At 41.2% G+C, this 21,667-nt stretch overlaps 1 long non-coding RNA gene across 1 annotated transcript in view; it reads left to right on the top strand.

Annotated features, from left to right (window-relative positions):
• The window catches only part of LOC311593882, a 35,091-nt gene extending 20,168 nt beyond the window's left edge, over positions 1–14,923 (top strand). Inside the window, exons 3-5 of the long non-coding RNA XR_014777855.1 lie at positions 10,472–10,574; positions 13,798–13,911; positions 14,830–14,923. This is a non-coding gene — a long non-coding RNA (uncharacterized lncRNA). The remainder of the gene's footprint in view (positions 1–10,471; positions 10,575–13,797; positions 13,912–14,829) is intronic.
• Positions 14,924–21,667: the final 6,744 nt, after the last annotated feature.

Below are 21,667 nucleotides of genomic sequence, written 5' to 3' on the forward strand. Positions count from 1 at the left end.
GATTAGGGACCTTTAATTGGCTTTGGGGCAGGAATGGTAATCTGAGATGCCTGGGCAGGAACTACCTTGTATCTTGTGGGAGAGAAAAGGAAATGTTTGCAATCTGACAGCCTGTTCCCAGCCAAAGAGGACAGCGTTCAAGAAGAGGGGAGTTGTCCAGTCATTCACCGAATTTGGCTGTGAGCTAAGCACATGCCATTAGGATTTTGTCTTCCACACAAGCTCACACATGGAGACAAAGGCTAAAATCTCAGCCAGTGGCTTTCCTACTTTAGCAAGTGTTGGCGCTTTCTCAGGTTGGATGAGAGGGTTCTTGAGATTTGGTTGCTAGATTCAACCCCAGAGATTTTGAAGGACGGGTCTGTGGTAGGTCCTGAGGAATTGTGTTCCTAACAAGTTCCCAGGTAACACTGATGCTATTGGTCAAGAAGCAAGCTATAAAGGCCAGTAGCCTCACTTCCATTTGTGTGCAGCTGCACTGCATTTCCTCAGTGTGCAATGCAATTACCTGGGGCATTCTGCATATATGGAAGCCATTCTGACCCAAAGATACAAAGAGAACAAAAGTGTAATGATGGAGTGCTAATTCTGGCTCTGATATAAACCAGCCTGCAATGCAGTTGATTCTGTAGAAATGGGTGGTATCAATAACCTCTAACAGTTGCTAACTAGCTGGTCTATGTCAGGAATATGCCAAGTATCTAACCTATGTAATCTTGAGGTGTACATGTTGAAGTTATGCCTTTTTATAAATGTAGACACAGAACCTCATTAGACTAAACTCATGGTCATTTGACCAGAGCATTTTCTTCCCTAAACCCTAAAAGCAGTAGATCAGGAAGAGAGGTCTACCTTCTGTGTTACCTGATGGGAAACTGCATTCTTTCTTTCCTCTGGTTCTTTAGACATTCTTGGGCAGCTCAGTGTTTTCCCTTAGCCCAATTCTCACCTTTCCAGACCTGCTAAATGTGAGGAAATGCTTAATGTGCTAAAAGTAGAGAAGGAGATGATGCCCTGATACCACAGACAGTATCCAGGGATCCAATTTGCTTATCTTTCTCTGTTGAAACAAACACCCAATTTCTCATGGGAACATTGCCCTGTGCTTGGGGTCTCTGGCATATTGTCGATGGTTTGGGCCTCAAAGGGTTGTTTGAAAGGGATGGGGCACCTTGTCCAGGAAAAGCCTCTTGAGTTTATGACATAAAACTCTTGCATTGTCTGCCTTGTCTCTTTGAAGTTGTTGGTGGAAGAAAAGCAGTAGGATGGAGCCACAGAGACACTGGGCTCTTATCGGAACAGAGGGTTATTTTCCCTGTCATCACCTCTGTCATAACTCACACCTTCATAGTGCTGGACTAGGGGACATAGGGTAGTAGCTACACATATACCTCTACTGATGCACGCATACCCTACTTTCCTTAGTCAATAGGCCTGCATTTTTTACCATTTTTGAACTTGTTCAGATAATTCCACATCAAATATCACACACACACCCCCCTCGCTGTGTGTTTGGCTTCTGACATAATCCCTAAGGAAAGAGCTTATAGGAGAAAATGTTTACTTGGGATCCCCATTTCAGAGGCTGACGTTCAGTGCTTAGGGGTGAGAGATAGCAGGTCATAGCAAGGTCCTCTTATCCAAGAAGCAAAGGAGGAATGCAATGTGAGGGCTGGGACTCCCAAATTCTCAATGACCTGAAGACTTCTCAGGGTTCTACCTCTTAAATGTTCTACCACTTTCCCATAGTGTCACCTTGTGGGCCACTCAACATGGGCCTTTGGGGGATATTCAATATCCAAATTATGGCCCCAATTTATCCAAAACTATCTTTAGGTATTTGTTCTACGAATAGATATGTGTGCTTACGTAAAACAAAAAAGTATTGCTTGTGATATGAAAATATTGAAAACAACTGAATGCAATGAATGATCAATATTTAAATAACTCAATGGAATACAATAGAGAGCATATAGTCATTAAAGATATACTAACCTACTTGTGTTAATAGAGAACAAATCACTAAAATGTATCTTTAGGAGGAAGAAAAAGAAGCAAATGAAGAATGCTAGTATTTAGGTAGAAAAATAGAGTATAAATAAAAAAGAGTAAGCCTCCACAACACATCTGTAAGGAGTCATAAGAACATAGGACTCCCACTGGTCATTTCAGACAGGCGTCATGTGACATAAACAAAGAGTTGGTCAGCCCTAGTCCAGAATTTCAAACCTGAAATTCAAAACTCTTGTAATATCAACACTATGCTTTAAAAATCATATTATATAACATTTTATATTTTCATATTTTTAAATTTCATATTTTTAAATCAATCATTGAAGGTGAGACAAATATTGCAAAATGTGACACACTCCCAAACAGAAGTGGCACTTCTGTGCCCATTTTAGATAACGTACACACAACCTGCCCAGGTGGCATTTGCTTGACCTTCCTGAGAGGCCTTGAAATGGAACATGGACACTGTCCCATGTAGCCTAAAATAGATTCAAACAGGGAAGTAAACTCACATGGAACAAATCTTACATTTACCCTTGCCCTCCTTGCTACCACAAATGGAACTCTTTATAGTTCTAGCTCTGCAACTTGTAAACTACTGCTTCAACTTGAAGAATCTAATTCTGTGCTTCTTGTCAGAGAACACGTCAGCCAGCTGTCAGGTTTGTCCAGCGTCCAAGTTGGAAATCCTCAGTTGACTGCAAGAAACAGGTAAAAGACTCTGGGTAGCCCTCTCATCCTGTACCACTCCATTGTCTTCCATTCCCCTGGGCTTGACAATGTAATGTGGGGTCAGCAGCCTAAAAAAAAAAATCCCTACTTAGACTCACAGGAACATTGTGACATTGTCATTCCTGGGCTCTATACCCTAGGACTAACTTTTAAAAGAGCCTCCTTTAAAGTAAACCTGTTTGGGGGCCTAAATAATGAATTCCATCTAACTGTACTCATTTCACAGCAATCTCCATGATCAAACAAATAGAAGTGAAAGTTCATGAATGGCAGACATCAATTTGTAAAGGGATGTGTCCAGAATACAGTTTAGTTTTCCAAATAATCTAAACCATATACCATAATCCTGTCTATTTTTAATACATCTTAAGTTTTTATCATTTAATTATGAAAAATGAAGATTCCAACAGTTGCATATATATGTATACATACATACACACATACATATACATATATATATATACATATATATATATATATATATGGTGACCTTTACAACAAGCAAAGCTTACACACCTCTTGCAAATAGAGAGGTCAAATCTTAAAAGGGATGGCAAGAAAGCCCCCAAAAGAGGGAGAGAGAGAGAGAGTTTACTCAAGATCTCTGCCGCCAGGCTGGAGAGAATGTTTCCTACAGCTTATGAAGCAAGAAGAAAATTTCACTAAATCAGACAAACCCCAATTGAGAGACATTTCACAAAGTATCTGGCCTGTGTTCATCAAAAATACCGTCAAACACAAAGCTCCAGAAATTCTTTCAGAGTGAAAACCAAACTGGAGCTATATCCGCTGAGTACAACACATGGGGCGTGCAGGGTGTCCTTCTCCAGAGAAGGACAAGGGCAAACTGGAGAAACAAACAGCAACTGAACCCCAAACCCTGATAACATGGCAGTGTTTGTTTCTGGCTTAAGGCAGTGGTACCATCATTATAAAATGTATATCTTTATGTTTAGAAAAAATACAGTAAAACATTTAAAGGTAAAGAATCATCAGCTCTATAATTTACCTTTAAAACAGTAGTTTTTAGGGAAAATACATTTATCAATGTATCTATGAAGTAAACATAGATAAAATAGAGAGGAGATGAAAACAGGAAGAATGGGTATAAAAACAGTGGAAGAAAATCATTAATGATGTCTTATGACCCTTCTGTGAGCTTAAAATGAGGAGAAAATGGGGGAAAGCCTATTTTAATATAATGCATTCTTAGTCATTGAAGATTCCCAGTTAGTGGGTCTTGAAATCTAACATGCTTTCCTTTAAAAAAAAATGCCAGTTAAAGTGCTAATGAACAAATCCTCAGTTTTCAAAGATATGAGAACCCTTCCTCCCCTCCACCCCTGATTCAAAGGGTCTTTGCTTCTGGTACTCCTCTGCAGCTAGGACTCCTCATAGGAGGGTAGGCCATGCTGTCTCCAAAAAAGGCCCTCCCAAGTGTTCAGAATTGCGACTGCGCATGAGCAATGCTCAACATTCTCATTCAGAGCGTTGACTGGGCCTGTTTAATTTGGCTCTGCTTTAGTTTTATTCTGCTATGCTTGGATGACTGCGTGGATCTATTTACAGCTTTCCCTGTTGTCTGAGAATGTAGCTTTGACATAGTATCATAAGCCATTTCCAACCTGGGTACTAATAATTTCTTAATCATTTCTAGACCCACTACCAGAGCCCACCCCTCCACTTTTCCTGAGGTCATCTGTGCCATGGGACTTAGCCCAGTGCTCTTCATCCCAAGCTGCTCACCCAGACTGCCACGACTGGCCTTCCTTTCAGCAGTTAGCGTGGTAAAATGCTTGACACGACCCTACTTAGGCTTGTCTGTGTGCCAAAATCAACATGCGATCCTTACTGCTGAGCTTTATAGAGCTGACCCCAAAATATCTGTTTACCCAGATGCTGACATTCTCATGAGTAATGGGCAAAGCTCCTGGGACAAACTGTTGGTGGCAGAGCAGATTTCAGAATTCCACTCAGTTACAGAGCTGGCAAGGACATAGGGGCCATCAGGCCTAACCATCGTGTTTTCAGATAAGGAAAATGGAGCTGCGAGAGTGAATAACTTGGCTAACAAATCAGGGATGAGTATCCAGGTACCCTGTCTGCTGCACTGCTCTCTGTGAACTTTAACCAAAGGGATAAATGCACTTGTGTGAAATGGCTTCAGTAGCCCGAGTTATTGGGTGGGTATCAAGGAAGACAGCCTCCCCAATACATACTTTGGGATTAGGGAGGACAATGTTTCCAAAGCCTTTTTTCGGAGTCTGTACATGAAGAAACCTCAAACCCAGGATTCCAGCCAAAAACAATGATTCTCAAGTTCCTACGAGAGCCTGCATGGATGTTTAACTAGGCAGTGCGCTGGCTGACTCCGGTGGCAGATGGAAGCCTCGCGGGGCTCCAGAGCTGACACTTCAAAGGGATGGGATGTGAGCTTGTGAGGCTGAGTCACCCTAGTAGGCCATTGCTCCTATCAACAGAATGAGGAACACACGGGAGCACAGAGGGCAGCTCTGAAGGGCAGTGCAGAACACTCCTCCTCCCAACTTAACCGAGTGCTCCCCACAGCTTAAAGACAGGCGTCCTGAGACATTTAAGGCAAAGCTTCAGAAAAGTATATGGGAAACAGAACAGTCATCCAAAACCTAACACAAATAGAACAAACAAACAAACAAAAAACAACAAAAACCTCTTCATTCATTCATTCCTGCACACTCCCTTGTTTATTGATTCACATGACGACTAGTACTAATGTCTACTTTTCAGGAGGTGGCAAACTGGATTACAGTGAGGTCTTATTCATTAGGAACTCATAATCTTAACCTCCATAATATATAAAGAGCTACCATGAACAAGAAAAAAAATGACAATCCTATTGAACTATAACCAAAAGATACTACTCTCCTTCACAGAAAGAAGTTCATAGAAGAAGAAATGCAAAGAGCTAAGAGAGCAGTCGCCAGGCATTTGAGATATCGAATTAAGAGTCTTTTGTTGCTGTTTTTTGTTGTTGTTGTTGTTGTTGTTGTTGTTGTTGCTTATTCGAGACAGGGTATCTCTGTGTAGTCTTGGCTGGCCTGGAACACATTTCTGTAGACCAGGCTGGCCTTGAACTCAGAGATCCAGCTGCCTCTGCCTCCCAAGTGCTAGGATTAAAACATGTGCCACCATCGAGCACCATATCCCCTGAACCTTAAAATGCTGAATATGTTAGTGTCTTGAGAGTGTATGGAAGCTGGTACTTTCAAGTACTATAGGTACTGATGGTGTGAGGCAGCATTGAGAAAGCTGTCCAAAATTGTAATGTGCACACCCCTTAATACTCTATCTCCCCCCTTCAGCTGTTTTCCCTGTTTAGTGACTGAAATAAAGAGTAGTCCAGAAAACCATCAGGCTACATGACAGGGCAAGATACATGTGTCTAGGCCTGGCAGAGACTAGTGTTAAATCCTTGCCATAACAACTGACTCAGAGATATGGAAAGCTGCCTTCTAGCTTCCAATGGACTTGGACTTCTAAGAATGGAAGCCCAAAGCTCTTGCAGCCATTTGCCACTGCAAAGGAGGGCCTACAGAATGGAACAACAAATGACAGTGTGGGGGGACAGGTTCCTGTGATGCCTCATAAACACTGGGCTGCTGATCCTAGAGGCAGATCCATCCTCTTAACTAGTAGAGTTGTCTTTTGCATCAACTACTGTAAGTTAACTTTTCTGTCGATCACAACTGAAAGACCCAAACAGAAATATCCACAGAGGGACTACTGTGTGTTGTTTGCCATATCAGCATCAACACTGGAAAATCTCCACTCATGTGGAGAATAAACGTCTGAATAATTACAGCTCATCATATCATATCATAGAACATCAGATAGGTCATCCTGGTGTGGAATGTGTAATATGAATTCATTTATATGATAATGCATATATAAGTATATATTGCAATTCACTTACCACTGAGTAAACATAGTTCAGATGCATCTACATTTTAATATGCATATACACCTATTGCACACATATACATGTAGACATATGTAGACATAATTTTCAATGTGTAGATATTAATAAAAATCTTGAGAATGAGGATACCAAACAGTGGTTATTCTTCAAATAAAAAAATAGATGATACCAGATGCCAACATTGAATTTTACTTTTAATGCTGTTTTATAAAAATGCAATTGAGCCACAAATTGGAAGACAATTAAGACAACTTGGACGGTTTTCCCTCCAATCATCCAAGTAAGAGATGATGGCCTTGAACTCATTCAGTATTTCTAAGTGCTGGGAAGGAAAGGTTAATCTGAGCTGTCTACTCTTCCTCTATTAGTTCCTTCACTGGATCCTTTTTATCCCCATCACTGCCTTTCCTGTGCCCTGGGAACTTGACCTCTGTGGCTCGGAGCACTGAACTCCTTTGCTGTCTAGAGCTTTGGTTGTGCTTTGTCAACCAGAAGCCCTGGCAGAGAGTGCAGAGGATGGGAAAGGGGAGGCTGGCCAGGATGAGTGTTTCCGTGCCTATGCTACTTCCCAGTTTCACTCACCACCGCTTCAGCCCCCACAAATGGCCCCTTGCACAGGTCCAAGCACAGGGCACTATAGAGAAGCTCATGTTGCCTTGGCACCTGACTTTTCTGCAGCTGTCCCTCAGTCTCTTACCACTCTCTCATCTTCCCGAACCCTTCTTTGAGAGGCTGTCCCTCGTTAAGCTCTCTGCCATACAGCCTTTGAGTGTTCAGCTTCCTGCCTGAACAGGAACCATGTTTCTACTGAGAATAAAGGATCATTTCAGAGCTTGCTGCGTGAGACTTCCTGATCAACTGGATAGAGCATGGGAAGTCGAGGAGAGAAAGACAAAAGCTCCCCTATCTCTGGCTGGAGCAGCAAAGCCGAGTGGGTATCAGCATAAGCCAGAATCTCACAGGAATGGGGAAACTAAGGAGTCAACTGTTGGGGGAGTCAACTGTGGGGGGAGTCAACTGTGGGTGGAGTCACTCACATGAGGGGACATTTTGGACTGAGTTTGTCTTGAGACACTACTACTGAAGTGGAACACTTGAGTAGAACGTGAGGGAAGAACTGGGGTACAGATAGATTTGGGAGAACTGAAAGTCATTAGGAACACACCAAGAGACTGAGGTATATCCCAGTGGTAGAGAACTGCCTAGCATGAGGCCCTAGGATTTTTCTGAGTAGCTCAGAAAAGAAAGGAGAAGAGGAGCTGAAGAGAAAGCAGGAAAAAAGTAGAGCGAGAGAGAGGGAGAAAGGGAAGGAAGGAAGTAAAAGGGGAAGGAAGGAAAGAAGAAAAAGAAGGAAGGAAGAGAAAAAAGGAGGAAGGGAAGGGACTTTGTGCAGAGCGTGCTACTTACACACTCAGCCCTTTCCTGCCTCTCATCTCCTGCAGCACAACTCTACTTCTTCCTTTAAGCCCCGTCCCCTGCGTTCCACGTAGGGCTACTCTCACCACACAGGAGTCCACATTTTGAAGCCTTTTCATATTATTACTAATTTTCTAATTTTATACCCCAAGAGTCTAAGCACTTTTACCTTTACAAAAATGACAGTGAATTCCACCCAATGAGCAAATACATTCTCATCTCACTGCTGAGCCTCTTAATTAGACAGTTACTGGAGAAAGAATCCTCCTCCTCCTCCTCCTCCTCTCCCTCCTTAGGGGACAAGACAGTTTTCCAAAAGTAGACTATAAAGGCCACATAATGGGACCATCACCGTGGACTTGAGGATGCATAACATCCTGATTTTAAATAAAACACAAACATATTATGGGAGGGAAGCAAAAATCTTGGCCAGTTTTAACATAAACCTACTGCTACCAAAGGATTCCTTGTCAGAGGTTGACACCGAATGTGACCTGGTCAAGAAGGGACAGTCAGGGCTAGGAGAGTCAAAAATTTTCTCAGGATTGTTCTAAACACGGGGATTTCTGCACATTGGAAGAACAATCTTTCAGAGACAGCAACAAACCCAATGCTAAGCCTATAAATCATGCTTCTCAAGCCCATCCAGACACCATGACAACAGCTGTGCCTTAAGCTGAGTGTCTTGCTTAGCTGCCTTCCCTAACTTTGGAGCATGGTGCATAAAGTACCTTTCAGATAACCTAAGTCCATCCACTGCAAGCCTACTGCAGGCTTTTTCTGTTACATACGGTTTCAGGTGTAACATGAGAAAATATATCTTAGTTCCAAGAACATTACCCAGTGAGGAAAACAATGCACACACCAACTTCCTGAAACACTTAGCACCTGCCACAGTCATCAATAAATCTGAAGTGGGCAGCCTGATGTTTCCTCAAACAAGACCCCATATCTCAAAGAATATGTGTCCTAACTTGAAAACGGCCAAAGCCCAGCTCCTAGGATGAGAGAACCTTTCCTTGTCTAACTGGAGCCATAATGAGAAAGATAATGATAATAAATATAGTTGCTTGCCTAAGCAACAATTTGAGCCATCCCAATATGTAGGAATGTTAAAGATCTAATCTAAGCACGGCAGTAGTAACTGTCAGTAATCTTCAAACTGGGAGAACACTGTCATTATCTCACCTCTTGGTCTCCGGAAATTTACCTGTCCTCAAAAAAGTGCACAGAGGAGTTTTTAGGGATTGTGCGTGGAAGAGGACTGAGGAACTGATCGCATCCTTCTCGACTCTGTGAAAACACAGTGGTTAGTTCCGGCCTCAGAAACAATCTAACCTATAAACAATTTAATAGAGGTTTCCTGTCTCCTCCTTTCCCCTTTAACGTGCAACCTTCCTCCATTGTCTCCAGAGGAGACCTTAGCTTCCCCATCAAGCCCTCACCCCCACAAACCTTCCTTCTTCTCTCTGTTCAAGTGCTGCCAAGTTCCTCCAAAGGGAGGAAAAGATATAACAGCCCCTGCTACTTTAACACTCTCTCCGGCACCCCAAGAAGGACTGAAGACAGGCCCTCAGCTCCCTCTGAGCAAATTCATTCCAGTTTAATCACTTGGGGAATCCAGTAGGGCTTTGTGATAGCCTGGGAAGATAACCATCCGTTGGAACGTTGTTCTGTAAGAAAAATGCGCCCACAGTTCCAAGGGACTTTGGGAACAGAACATTTTCACAGGATAGAGTGTGATCTACTGTATGTTAGCGACTGACGCATGGTTCCCATGCACTCACAAGATTTCGTGGGAGTTTCCTAACAATGTCACCAAAAATTAATCTAGGAGCCTTTGGGAAAGACTGTATAGATCATGGACCATGTAAATTATTATAAGGAAAGTGCAGGCCAAGAGTGCATTCTTTCAATTTGATTTTTATTATTTCACAAAGCATCAAAAATAGTCCTATTTGAAGAAAGTACAATTGTCTTGGATTGCTCTTATTTGTTTTATGGCTTGCTGTTATTATTTTAAGATCTATACGGGAAACCATGCTTAGGTTAGCAATACTAAACAGGCCTGATACTTGATAGAGAAAAAGAATTCAACGGTTGTGCCAATACTAGCCTTGGCTTTGGCATCACCTGGCCAACATCAGGTATTCATTTTCCCACGAGTCAGGCTTGCCTAAGGATTTCTTCCAGTGTAACATTATGTGATTCCAATCATTTCTCCTCTGTGTTCACATGTGACTCTCCAGGAGGACACTCTTTTTCCTTGGTTGGGTACTGACAGACTTCCTGATGTAGCTATAAACAGACTTACGCCTCCTATCTCCTTGTGTTGACTTTTCCAAAACCTAGCTAAGTGGCAGCTTGCATGGAAACCTCCGAGAACATCATCTACAGCTCAGCACGACATCCTGTGACTTCCCAGGACATAATGGGGAAATTGACAGTATCTCCGGTTAGTATTCAGTCCCATTGAAATCCATCTACTGGCAACCAAACAGTAGGAAAAAAGTCTCCCAATGCATTAGAATCCAGTGAGTGCTAATGTTGACATGACCTTTTATTTCAGGAAATGGATAGGAAGACATCTTGGGTTTTAAAAATGGCAAGGTTGGTGTCAGCAATCTCTGTCAGTTGATACAAGAGATTTTTTTTTTAAAGTTAAGTTAATGTCTTTTGCACAGTCGTGTACAAACACATATGCACTTATTGTCCCCTCAACTATGTGTCAGAGGTCTCCTTTCAATGTTCAAAGCATGTGGAGATTAATCCAAGTCTTATCTTTGCAGCGAGGTTTTAATCCCAGCAAACTTTAGATAAAACCACCTGCTAAGTCAAAACAGTTTGCAGGAGCTTTGGAATCAGATGGAAATGGGTCAGCTAACTGTGGCCTGGGGGCCAAAGCTGACTCACCATCTGTTTGTAGATAGCGAGAACCATTCTTGATATCTCCCAAAAGCTGGCGTAGAGCACCTCCTTGTTTACATAATGCATATGGCTGTGATACTGTACAGAGAAGCCAAGGATTTATAACAAAAGGTGTTTGGCCCACAAACTTGAACTATTGACTATCGGGCCCTTCATAGGGAAAGTACCAACTCCCAAACATACACCCACACTTTGTCATAATCCTGCTCCCTAACAGCTCTGTGCCACTACGAATGTCTCCTGCCCCCTGTGAGCTCAATTTTTTCATTCTAAGTTAAAAACAAAGATATCTAACTTGCAGATGGTGCCTGGTACCACACAGGCTGATTCTTTGCCATGTCTTCTGCATAGCTCTTGGGGATGTCAGGCCAGGACACACTGGCCAAGTTTTTATTTGTAACAAGGGCAACCACATCATATCTGGGCTTCTGGGCCTATGTTAGTGAACATTATTTTTGGCCAGTATCTGGACTTTCTACTATTTTCCTTTCAGCTAAGGTAAAAGTGGATATTAATGAATTGGCATCTACCATGTTAACGGCTGTCCTCCTGGGAATGTCTTGATCAAAAGCAAAGTGTGTTTTTACTTGTGAAATTGATAAATCAGATAAGTTAATAAGCCTTCCAAGTTTTTGGAGGGTCTTGGATATCCTTCTCCATGGAAACTGGGATTACTTATTCAATATGCAATTACTGTGATGCATAATAACGCCCACAGTGAGAACTCAAATCACAATATCTTTTTGAGACTTCCCTGTACTCTCTGGCTCTCTCTGCCCCTTCATTTAAAAATTAGTTTACCAGTAACTCAACTCAAGGGAGAAAATAATACTCCCAAACAAGCTGAGCAGATGATTCCTACCTCATAACAAAACCATGGTGTTTAAAAAAATTAAAATAGAACTGGGTGTTTTTTGCCAAAGTAGAGGGAATACGTCCTTGGAGAATGAACTTTGGAAGAGAGCAAGCCCATTCAGATGCCACGAAGGCCCTTTATCTTTGTGATCCCATCCATTTGGTTCTCTAGGCTGCAGCCACCACGTCAAGGTAATAGACAAAGTGATTTTTACCCCCAGGATGGATAAGGGGTGACAGGAGGTGACTTGTCTAGCACATTATGACCTGTCACAATGCCAGCACACACTTCACAGTGATAGCTCAATGATTTTTTTTTCTTTAATGAAGACCAAGACTTTAAACTGAATAGGGTCGGAGACTGCCCCTCTGTTAGACCTGCCAGCCCATACAAGCTATCAGGAAATATTTGCAAGTGTGCTAGATTGAGCAATATTTCTAGCCTCAGCTTTTAGGTGAAAATATAGATTAATCATCCTGAAATAATGATGTGAATGTGTTCTTTTCTGTGGGAAATACATAACTCAGAGGACTAGAGAAGTTGTCTAGCTGGTTGGATCAGCTATCAGCTTTGTCATACAATTGTCAACTAGCATTATCTAGGGCTGGGAAATAATAAGCATCTCACCAGTATCTTTCTAAAAAGTTGTTAATGAAATGAAACCTACTTTGGACACTCCAGCACAGTTCACTGAATTCTCCTAAAGTCAACTCAGACTCATAGTCAGTACCGTGACTCACAGGACTAAACACATCCCTTCTAGCCCCTCAGCCATTCTTCATTCTGGTCTCCACGTGGCTACTAATAGCACAAATCATGGTGCTGAGCTCTGCAGTGCATGTCACTACATTCACATACCGTGTGATCTTTTGTTCATTGTTCTTTTATGAGATTTATCTTCATTGACTTACATCATTTAAAATTAGATCATTTCTCACTCATATAATATAGCATCTCACTTCACGAATATGCTACAGTTTATTAATCTATTCCTTCGCTGATAGACACTTGAGTAATTCCAGCTTAGAGATATTTGCTCATTCTACTTGTGTTTTTCAATAACTATCATGTGCATTTCTGTTGAATACCCACAAGTGGCCCTAGGACAGCTTATGTTTGGCCTTAGGAGATACACTTAGCATTTCTCCAGAAATTCTATAATTTTCTACTCCTACCAGCAGTGTGTCTGGTTCCAGTTATCCCACATTGCTATATGTTGATTGTCCCCCCGTGTTTATGTGTTGGGAGTTTGATCCCCAGGGCAGAGGTGCTGACAGGTGCAGCCATTACATGTTGTCTGGATCATGATGCATCTACACACATGAGAACATTAATGTTATTGTGGCAGAGGTGGGTCTATTATTGTCAGGGAGAGATACTTAGGCACAAGCTTGGCTCCCTTTTGCCTGCTTGCTCTCCCTTCTTGATTTGATTTTTCAAGATAGGGTTTCTCTGTGTAGCCTTAGCTGTCCTGGACTCACTTTGTAGACCAGGTTGGCCTTGAACTCCCAGAGTTCCTCCTGCCTCTGCCTCCCTAGAGTGCTGGGATTACAAGTGTGTGCCACCACTCCAAGCTTCCTTCATAGTTTTTACTGTTATTATTCTGACGAATACCTGCATACATTTTCCCTTCATTTCCTTGGACATAAAATATTCTGCTATAAAGATAAAAGAGACGTGTATACAAAGAGGGCAGGGTGAAGGCACATCACAAAGACTCCACCAGAAACATAGATCTCACGGACATGTATGACTACAGTAGAAAGAATCATCACCAAATGCATGTGGAACTCAGCGTATATGCTGCCTGACTCAACCCTTAACCATTCCTGGTATATATGGAAAATTCTATTTTAAATTACTATTTTCTCATCATACCACATTTTTATCTCAGAATTGAATTTTCTTCCTGCTGCTGCCTGAGTCTCCTGAGAGAGCGTTAATGAAATTTTGGGACGTTGGCAAAGAACAAGTGGGAGAAACGAGCAAAGCCAGGCCTCTGGACCCAGTAAGTATCGATGTGTGCTTCCACATGGAAAGAAGTCGGCAGGAGAGGCCTGGATCTATTCAGCATGCATCATCCACAGGGTCTACACACAAGTAAATACACAGCAATATATATCTTGCAGTTGTGGAATATTTTTCAATTCATGAAATTCTATGGAAATCTATGGAACACCTCAAAAGAAGCAAGTCCTGTGAAAGAGGTATTCTGAGCTGCTGAATAGCTGGCCTCACACCTGGATTTACTACATCATCCAGATGAGAGTTCCCTCTGAAAATGAGGGCTATGACAATAGTAACGGGGTCCCATATGCTTTTGACTTGCCTTATTTATCTCTGTCTGATAGCATCTTGCAAGACATTTCCCAGCCAAAACAGATGCCAACTTCTCACACCAACTCAAGGCAATTGCAGTTTCCCTGCGAAATATTCTTAAGCGCATGGCCTGTGTTCACAATTCCTAACACTAACTGATAGCCATCCAACACCCACTCCATGGCAGGCAATGTGGTAAGTGCACGATAGGCACCGTTTCCTTTAATTTGGTTTAATCTCTTGAAATCTAAGTCATAAAGCACATAACTGAGAAGGCCTTGTTTAAATCTACATCTGTTCCCTCTAGCATCCAGGACTGCTGTAGGGCCATGTGCAGCTTTTCTTTCTCTTGCCGTACCACATCCATGTTTACTGATAGTGTGCTACAACTGCAACATTTTCCCTATGTGTTCTTGTCTATTTGGTACATTCATATTTAACGGTCATATTATCATCCTATAACACCTCATAAGAATATGTTCAGAAGGAAAAAGATCTTTTGTAACATGAAGACTTGAGATGGTGGGATTTTGAGAATTTATGGAGGATGAATTGATAGACAATGCTCCTTAAATTTGGGAGTTCTGTTTTTGTTTTTGTTTTGTAGATTTACTGCAGCTACAGGCACCTCTCTGAGACTCTGAGGCAAAGGCTAACACAGAAGGATAAAGTGGAGGTCCAGTTACTCTTATAAGCTCAATACAGTGACAAAGTAAGCACCTATTCCATTATTGATTAACTGACACAGAGCTTAGTTATATCACCTACAAATGTACTGTCTAAGTAGGCATGGCTTTAGGAAATGACATAGATACATACAAAGCTCTGTATAAGTCATTGAAACAGGATTCCTTTGTCCCATTAGGGCCTTCTGGGTATACACATTGACAGTTGATATCGGGAGGAATATGTGTGCATCATTTCCACCCAGCCCTATTGCCACTAAGGTAGAAAGACACAACAACAACAACAACAACTCTCATCTTATCTTTCACTTTGTTGATTCTCTGGTATTACCCAACTCCAATAGTCTTTCCACATTTATAGTCAGAGATAGCTTTCAAAGTTGGAGTGTTTTATTCTCTTACTTAAGGCTACTCTTTGGCTATCCTTAGCTCCTGAGCTAAGATAAAAATGTTTGTCAGTTCAAACAAGGATGTAATTCCTTTATCCAAACCTAGATTCCACCTGTTTCCTTTTATTTATGTCTCTCAGCCATAATGTCCATCACACCATTCCTTTGGTTCTTCATACACACTGGGCACTCACCATAAATTTACCTTCCCTGTACAGCTCCTCTAGCTGGAAAAGTAAATCAATTTCTGTACTATCTCACATGATGCATTTAAACATATTAATAGGGCTTCAGGTTTGATTGCTGGTGGGAAAAAACACTTTTTTCAACTCTTCAAATGTGCTTACAGTCCAAGTCACCCTAATGTACTAATCCCACGACTAGTTTTCTGACAACAGATGCATATGTGTACCTCTTTAAATATTCTTTTAACAGTGTTTCCTATGCATTACCATCAGCCTGGCCCTTAACAGATTATAAAATACTTCCCCAGGTTGAATTAACTGTGTAAGTTGGTCATTCAGTGAAGAGTATTTCTTCTAATCAAATCAAAGTAGATCTCAGGGAACCTTGCTATTATGTTTGACATGAGAAGAAAGTTACACTCTACAAAAACAACTTAATTAACTCCAATTAGGCAACAAGTAAATACCAGATTAGAGGTCAAAATCTAGAAAACTTTCCTTGATATGTAGAAAATGCATGGCCTACTCCAAAACAGCTTCTGTTTTCTCAGATAGCTTTTTTTTGTCTTAAATCAGAAGGAAAAAGAGAAAGATGAAGAGAAGAAAAAAGAAGAATAGAAGAAGAGGAAGAGGAGAAGGAGATGATGATGATGAAAAAAGAAGAAGATGAAGAAGAAGAAGAAGAAGAAGAAGAAGAACAAGAACAAGAAGAACAAGAAGAACAAGAAGAACAAGAACAAGAAGAACAAGAAGAAGAAGAACAAGAAGAAGAAGAACAAGAACAAGAAGAACAAGAACAAGAAGAAGAAGAAGAAGAAGAACAAGAAGAAGAAGAAGAAGAAGAAGAAGAAGAAGAAGAAGAAGAAGAAGAAGAAGAAGAAGAAGAAGAATAGTGACAATGGCATAGACATAGACATAATTTAGGCACTCACAGGCCTCTCTCCCACAGAGGAAACCTGTTTTACAGGCTGCATTTATAGGGTGCACAAAGCCCCAGAAAGAACATACAGACAAAACCAAAGTCTCACAGCCTTACATCTTCAAAGCTTCAGAACACAGTCTCCCAAGAAACTCAAGGTTGGGTATTTCCCACAGAGTCCTCCTGGACCTGCTTTGTTATCCATTTAAGTTGTACTTTGGTCCTTGTAGAAAACACTTCCTTTGTGGTTCATTACCAATCTTAAACTTTGCATGTGACCACATAAAAGTCCTATAATCTCAGGATTATATTATTATCTCAAGGTGTGGCTTCTGGCATCTGGTTAATACTTCATAATCAATAACAACAACAAAAATATTGGAAAACCTCTAATTATCAACTTCTTTTTAAATGGTTCCATTGCAGATGCTTATACCTGCTTGTTCATTGGCTGGGATTCTCAGATGTCAGACTGATTTTTCTTCCCAAGTTTATGTGGATGAAAAGTGAGATACCAACAAGGGACAGTCAAGACCCAGGAAGTATGCCTTTATCCTGCAGGATGCTTTCCAAATGCCTGTTGACCTTGTCATTGCCTTTATTTCTACATCTCAGTGTGGTTCAGTCTCCATAGGCCCCTATGGACCCAGGTTAGTTGATTCTATAGGTTTCATTGAGATGTGTTTGACCCCTTTAGTGCCTAAGAGACTCAGAGATAGCCCCTGATCTCACTGTCAGGAATCCCACAGAACACCAACCTACACAAATGTAACATACTTGTAGAGGGTCTAAGTCAGTCCCATGCAGGCTTTCTATTTAGCAGTTTTATTAAATATGTGCCATACAACATACATGGTATAAGATTTATGGTACAAGTGTGGGACAGAAGGAATGGGGAGGGACACCCCAGGGGGACAGAGACAAAGAGACAAGCAGAGAGAGAGAATGAGAAAGAGTAAGAGAGCAACAGGTTGTGGGTTTGTGCTTTTATATCCTGAGCTCCTGGCACACACCTGGTGGTGGATGGCCTGTGATGACATCAGGGGCTGCTAAACAACCTAGAGGCAATCAAGCAGTGTTGGGTGCAGAAAGATGGCGATCAGGTAATTAGGGAGGGGAGTCCCAAAACCAGGGAAAGGAGGACGTATTATCCCACCCTCCAAAATAGGTGATAGATGGGAAACTTAGTCTGTGGATTAACAGTACTTTTGTGGATTCCATTTTACTTGAGAGCTGGATTTCCTATAGCTCACAAGATTCCTTTTAAGTTTACAAAGGGAGATAAATTTTAGACATGGTAGCATCACCATTATTTGTAATCTACAGTGAAATGCAAAGTGTAGACTGAGATAGCAGACATATATCTTTGTGTTATAGCATAGCAGAGGCTTGAGGAAAAAACTTTGAGTTAAAAGCATGAATACTCTGTGAGGTGAGCTTAGGAAAGGCTGATACCTTATGGAGCTTTATGACATTTGTAAAACAGTAATGTGGAGAGGACAGAAACCTCCTAAAGAGCAGAAAAGCAAAAGCTCATTTGATCTTAATTTTCAGCATCAGTACATGTCATGAAAAAGGGGCTTCTTCCCTCTGTCCAGAGGACTAGATGCATATAATTTAAGCACAATGAGAAACATTTTAAGTCTAAATTTAAAAGGAAATTTAAAATCTTGAACTTGCAGAGGCAGGTGGATCATTGTGAGTTTGAGGCCAGCCTGGTCTACAAAGTGAGTCCAGGACAGCCAAGGCTACACAGAAAAGCCCTGTCTCAAAAAACAAACAAACAAACAAACAAAAAACCAGAAAGAAAGAAAGAAAATCTTGAACTTGGAACCATGATAGTGGATCATATAGTGGAATGTTTTTACCCCAGTTAGATTAATAAATCAGAGCTCCATTGATTAATGTCAAATCTCTGGACAGTTAGTACAGCAATAGCATAGCAAGAGGAAGAAATAAACATCCTTTTAGACCCTCTGACCTTCATAATTTGTATTTACTAAACTTAAAACACCTTCTTAGACCTTCTAACATTCACAACTTGCATGTACCAACCATTAAAAAAAAAACTTCTTTGACCTTCTAATATTCATAACTTGCATTTCCCAACCTTAAAACATTTTCTTAGATGTTCAAATGATCTTAGAAGCCTTTCTTTTTGTTTAAATTTCTGTATCTTTATCTAATTATTTACTACAAAGCACAGGTGAAATTGCTGTGAGCAGTCACTGTGGGTTAGCTAAAAGAATGGTAAAAGGTTGCATCTGAGACCTGCCTTTTAAGGCTGGCAGTAAGGTAGATTGTACCTAGGCCTGACAGTAGCAGATGTAGGGACGTTTAAGGCCTGGTCCCCTGCATACGAAGAGGACTGAGAAAGAAACTGAATCCTGTTTATCATTAACCTGAGGTCTGTGAGTAAGGCAAACCTGTTTTCCTTTTAAATAAGAGATCTAGTTTCTAGTAGTTTTAACACTAGTTAATGAATTGGCTAATGAACTAGTATGGTGGAATATTTTGGGCTAAGGACCTAATTTCCTGTTCTCTAGCTATCAAACTACCATTAGCTTAGCCATCAATGTGATCAGAGAACCTGAGAAGGGTAAATCGTAACCAAAATGAATTGATATATGACAGAGATTTAAAACGATAGAGATGACTAGTTAGTCATATCCCCGTACCTAGACTGTTGTCCCAGGCTCCTGTGGCAACATGGGCAGGCGGGCTGGTCATCTGGTGCAGAAGATCTGTGGTTTTCTTTCTGTGAAAGGAGAACACGGAGAGGCTGACCTCACCTTATTTTCAGCAACATCCGATAATAGCTCCCTGGATATCCAGTTTGTCCACAATTCAGGTTGGTCCCTAGCAGAGGGGCAGTCTTGCCCAGTGGTTAGTCATCTGTTATTGTGCCAAAACATTCTCAGAGCCCTTAGGGAACTACTGGTAGGATTTGGAAATCTCTGCTTTTCATAATAGATTTACACATGTTAAATGCTGTATTTAGCAGATCTCTGGCAAGTTTGAGGGCTTGTATATTTGATTTAAGCAATCTTTGTCTCTAGTTATCTGCTCCAAACTACATCTTGCAAACATAGAACAGAATGTTATGGTCTCATTCTATGTTTGACCTTGAAAATATGTCATATTGGTTCTTAGCATGACTAAAAGTATATTCTTGAACATGTTACAGGATTTGATCATTTATAATATTTTAATCATTAAAGACTAGGACTTTAAGTTTCATCCCTGTTAAGTTGGAGCCTTAAAAATCATAAACAGAGAGCAGAACAGTTTCTTGTATGATTTAGTTTATAAAATTCTATAGCTTATAAAAGTCTAAAGCTATATTATAAATTAGCAAAAAAAAAAGGCTAAGCATATTTAAGGCAGTGATGCTTAGCCCTTTGAGAATAGAGGCAGGGCATAATAAACAAGTGAGTATTAATATATTTTAATGTAAAAGCATTTTGGAATTACCCATTTTTAGAGTCCGCAATATTATAGAACAATTTTAAAACTATATTTGAATTTATTATATCAAACCCACTGGACAGGAAGCCTGCAGGTGAACCTAGAGCAGCTGGTAACAGAAGAAGCAACATTTATTCATTTATGCATTTAGGAATTATTAAAGACATAAGTAGTTAGACATACATTTTAAATTAGCTTGTGTATATGAATAGGCCTTTATAACTTTGAAATAAAAAGCATCTTGAACCAGAGTATAATATACAGTATATAGTAAAAATCTATACCAATTTAAAATGAAACTTGTTGGGTTTTTTAGTTTAAAAGGAGATAAATGATTTTTTTTTGAGAGTAGAAAAAAAATCTGAAAGGATATTTTTTTATTTCAAGAGTTGGAAAGTACAGTCTTAGAGACAAGAGCAGAGGTTAGGTATTTGAGAAGTATTTGTGGTAAGGCAGTTTTTTGGCCCATACAAGTGCTCAGATTTTTGTAATAAAACCTGACTCTATTGGAGGGAGGGAGGGAGGGAGGGAGGGAGGGAGGGAGGGAGGGAGGGAGGGAGGGAGCACCATGACAGGTATCTGGCTCCCTAGGCCCCCAGATTCTGTGAGCAGCACTTCTGCCAGGGATCTATAACAGTCTGGGTCCCAGCTGTCCTGGAGCAGGTAGCTGTGCACCGCCAAGAAGGTGAAAGCGCACAGAGCAGCAGTGGTCCCTGCCCCACCTCCCACCACCCTACCCCACCCCCTCACCTCCCTACCCATATCTCCCACCCCTCCAGCCCATCCCCACCCCTGTGCTTCCCTGCCCATCTCCCACCCATCCCCCACCCGGACTAGGGACTAGGGTGTGGAATGACATATGCCATGAGGGTTTGATGGAGTGTCCTGTAGACCAGCTGTGGGAGAGGGGAGGCACAAGCAGGCTATGTGGAGAGCCACGTGGCAGGAAGAAGCAACCTAGACGTAGGCTGCTTCTATGCCAACAGGTTCAGTCTCTGTGAGCTCAGCTTAGTTGATTCTGTGAGTTTTCTTGTGGTGGCCTTGGCCCCTCTGGCTCCTACAATCACTCCTTCCTAAGAATCCTTGGGTCTTCTGCCAGATTCCCCAAGCTCTGCCTAATGTTTGGCTGTGGGTCCCTGCATCTGTTTCCATGAGATTCCGGGTGAAACCTCTCAGAGGACAGTTATGCTAGGTGCCTGTCTGCAAGCAGAGAAGAATATCATGAACAGTGTGAGGGGTGGGCTCCCTCTCACAGCATGGGTCTGAAACTGGGCCAGGCATTGGTTGACCATTCCCTCAATTTCTGCTCCATTTTTACCTCTGTTCATCTTGTAGGTAGGACAAACTGTACTTCAAAGTTTTTGTAACTGGGTTTGTATCTTAATCCCTCCACTGAGAGTCTTTCTTGTTTTCAAGAGATGGTCATTTCAGGCTCCATATCCCCCATTGCTAGGAGTCTGAGCCAGGGTCACCCTCATAGATAACTGGGAGCTTCCACTGTCTTAGGCTTCTAGCTCATAATTAATGTTTAAAAGTTAAAGGTATAATCTGAAGAGAATCACAAGGAAACACCACACAGACTTCCATTAAGGAACCTTTCCCCCAAATAAATATATTATAATTCAACATTTTAAAAAAGGTGGGGGAAAGGACTAGTATTACCCAAAAGCAGTGAGCTGGTAGCTTTCTATCCTGGATAGCTGAAAATTGGATTCAGGAGAGGAAAAGGGACATTGGTGGAATGGTTGGTGACATTTAAATGCAACCTATCACTTAAATGATAAGATGACATCATCCT

Source organism: Acomys minous (genome assembly GCF_964271855.1).
Source record: "Acomys minous genome assembly, chromosome: 3".
Taxonomy (NCBI): Eukaryota; Metazoa; Chordata; class Mammalia; order Rodentia; family Muridae; genus Acomys; species Acomys minous.